At 45.7% G+C, this 3557-nt stretch overlaps 1 protein-coding gene across 1 annotated transcript in view; it reads right to left on the bottom strand.

Annotated features, from left to right (window-relative positions):
* LOC106816712 (amidase-like) overlaps positions 1-3557 on the bottom strand; it is a gene marked incomplete at its 3' end in the record, with an annotated part of 13357 nt that overhangs the window by 9378 nt on the left and 422 nt on the right. The gene's annotated exons all lie outside the window — the stretch shown is intronic.

Genomic DNA, 3557 nt, shown 5'->3' with positions numbered 1-3557 from the left:
TTTGATGTAAAAAAATTACAAAAATAAGGTTTTCAACTATAAATTTCAGGAAATTCGTGACGTAGACACTTTAACAAGGCCATAAAGAGACCTCACTATCGCACTCTGACGCTGGAAGAAATCACCCACAAATTTGCAGGTGCTACGGTATTCTCCAAACTTGACGCGCGTCATGGGTATTGGTCAGTTCAGCTAGATGAGGAGTCCAGCCGTCTCACCACTTTCAACAGCCCCTCGGATGCTATTGCTTTCGGCGACTTCCATTTGGGCTCAACTTGAGTCAAGATGTCTTCCAGGAGAGGATGGACAACATCCTTGAACGCTGCACTGGAGTCGTTGGTATTGCCGACGATGTCGCAGTAGTCGGTAGAGACCAAGCTGAACACGATAAGAACCTCATACATGTTATGTCAGTCGCCAAAGAAGAAGGCCTGATCTTCAATTACGGAAAATGTGAAATTAACAGACCCTCGATCAAATTCTTTGGGATGCTGTACGATGGAGTCCACCCTGACCCCGACAAAGTCGAAGCCATTCAGGCAATGGACACTCCCAGGTCAGCCAAGCAGTTGCAGGAGTTCCTGGGTATGGTTACTTACCTGTCTCCATTTCTACCCCATGTCTCAGCTAACTGCACCCCTACGGGAACTCATCAAGAAGAACGCAGTGTTTGAGTGGACGCCCTCTCACCAGGTGGCGTACGATAGAATAATCTCACTCATTACGAGAGAAGTTTCTTTGAGTTACTTCGATCCCAGGGAGCCATCAGTTTTTCAAGTCGGTGCTTCCAGCAAGGGATTGGGCGCTGTTCTCATTCAACGCAACAAACCAATTGCTTTTGCATCCAAGTCTCTGAGCGAATGCAAGCAACGCTACGCCAACATTGAGCGCGAGCTGTTGGCAGTAGTCTTTAGGTGTGAAAAGTTCCACAACTACCTGTACGGAAAACGGTTTGTCGTCCAGTCTGATCACAAGCCCCTAGAGATGATACATCTGAAAAACATATCATCTGCTCCACAACGTTTGCAACGCATGCTGCTACGAATACAGCAGTATGACCTCCAGTTAGTCTACAAACCTGGAAAGAAAGTAGCGGTGGCCGATGCTCTGTCTAGATCGCCAGTGTCAGATAGTACTACTATAGACCTTGACGTCAAGTTCCATCTAGTGCAGTTCAGTGAACAGAGACAACATGAACTGCGGAAGGCGACACAGTCTGACAGCGAGCTACAGGCACTCGAGAGCGTGATTCTGTCAGGTTGGCCAGAGAGACAAAACGAGCTTCCTACAACGCTGAGGCGATACTGGTCTTATCGAGACGAGCTCTCGATCCAAGATGGCATCATCGTGAAAGGCGAGCGTGTTGTCATCCCTGCCAGCATGCAGTGTTATATCCTGGAGAAACTCCACGAGTCCCACCAGGGCATCGAAAAAACAAAGATGAGAGCTCGTACCTGTGTATTCTGGAAAACCTGCAATCCGGACATCGAGAACATGATCAAATCATGTCATATCTGCCAACAGTTACAGAAGAAACAGAGTCCGGAGTCCGGAGCCTCTTCTTCAGCACACTTTACCTACACGTTCGTGGCAGATGATTGGTAGTGACCTCTTCTACCTCGATGGATGCGAGTACATCATTTACTGTGATTATTACTCGAAATTCCCAATAATCAGGAAAATCCACGGAAGAGCGACCGGAGAAAGTGTTGTCAGCATAACTAAGCAAGTGTTTGCTGAACAAGGCATTCCTGAGACCATGATTAGCGACAACGGGCCCCAGTACGCGAGTTATGCATTCAAGCGATTCACAGAGGAGCGGACTTCCGAACGTCAAGCCCCCATTTTCCTCAATTGAACGGATTCATTGAGAGGCAGATACAGACAGTGAAACGTACGCTAGCCAAGTCTAAGTCTGCTCACACCGTCCCAAACATGGCGCTACTGATTCTCAGATCTACACCTGTCGACTGTCAACTCTCATCTCCAGCTGAGCTGCTCAACGCACGCAAGTTCAGGAGCAATCTACTTATGAAGATCACTAACACAGCCTCTGATCGAGACGACATAGTAGATAGACTGTACCTACGTCAGGTTACTCAGAAAGCGTACCACGACCAGAGTTCAGGCAAAGAGTTATCTCCCCGGGTTCCTGGCCAGCCGGTAAAGGTGCGCGATGAAGTAACCAACAAATGGCAACCAGCAATTGCTTCCACCACGCAGGATGCACCTCGTTCATACCAAGTTCAGATGAACTCTGGAACTGTACTCAGGAGGAACCGACGTTCTATTCGCGAAACCGGTGAGAACTTCAATCTGACATCTCGTGTTAACCCTGAGCCATTGGACACTGAGGTCCAATCAACAACCAAACACGCAGCTGACCTCACCCCACAAAAACATGTTCGCTTCTGACCGGAACCAGAGCCTGCGATGAAGTTATACGGCAGTTCGTCGAAAGAAAGCGGAATCGATGCGTACAAAACTAAATCAGGTCAAACTGTAAAACCACCACAGAAATTGAGTTTGTGAACATTGAAGCAAGTGTGTGTTCATGTTATTCAAGCAAGTAATGTAGAAAATTTTGTGTAACTTTGTTTTGATACTCATTCCATTTGTTCACTACGGACTGTAAACACAAACAATTCATACATGTATTTGTTGGTTAAGAGTAGTGGCCATGTATTATCTTGGATAGTCTGCTTTCAGACATCTGGTGCAAGCGGCACTTGGGCTGTACAATTTAGTTGTGTTACAATTTTACTGAAACAGTTATTCAGTGTGTACATCTTCTCTCAAAGAAGGGGGATGTCATATATCATATGTTGCACTACTTTCTTACGCGTATGGTCACGTCTGCGTACTGGGTGTAAACAGTCGGCGCGGGAGTTTACCCGCCATGTTGTAATAAACCGAATGCGTTTACATAATTACCGCGTTCACACGGTCATGGTTTGGCTCGAGCCAAATGGGCTAAATTTTGCTCGGGCCAAATTTTGCTCGGGCCGGTTTGAGTCGGAGCGTTCACACGTACGCAAGTGAATACTGTCTGTCAAATTCAAATTCAAATAAATTTTATTGCACAAATATCTCACAGATACGTTGGCAGTATGTCGCGAGATGGTGTTGTGTACGATTTAGAGTGTTTAGGGTGCCTACTTCCTTTCCGAGTATAATTATCAATCTTGAAAACTCAAATTTTTATACTGTTTTGGACTTTATTTCGTCGAAGTACACGTTCGACACTCGTGGCATCTACCGCTCAACCGATTCTACCGCTCTACCTCTCGCCGAAAGCTGGTGCTAAAATTTGGCTCGGGCCTAATTTTGCTTGGGCCGGTTTGAGTCGGAGCGTTCACACGTACGCAAGTGAATACTGTCTGTCAAATTCAAATTCAAATAAATTTTATTGCACAAATATCTCACAGATACGTTGGCAGTATGTCGCGAGATGGTGTTGTGTACGATTTAGAGTGTTTACTTCCGTTCCGAGTATAATTATCAATCTTTAAAACGTGCATCCTGATCAAATTTTTCAAAATTGTATATTGTTTTGG

Source organism: Priapulus caudatus, unplaced genomic scaffold, assembly GCF_000485595.1.
Source record: "Priapulus caudatus unplaced genomic scaffold, Priapulus_caudatus-5.0.1 Scaffold1461, whole genome shotgun sequence".
Classification (NCBI taxonomy): Eukaryota; Metazoa; Priapulida; class Priapulimorpha; order Priapulimorphida; family Priapulidae; genus Priapulus; species Priapulus caudatus.
The sequence above is the reverse complement of the archived record's forward strand: the minus strand, read 5'-3'. Positions and strand labels throughout refer to the sequence as shown.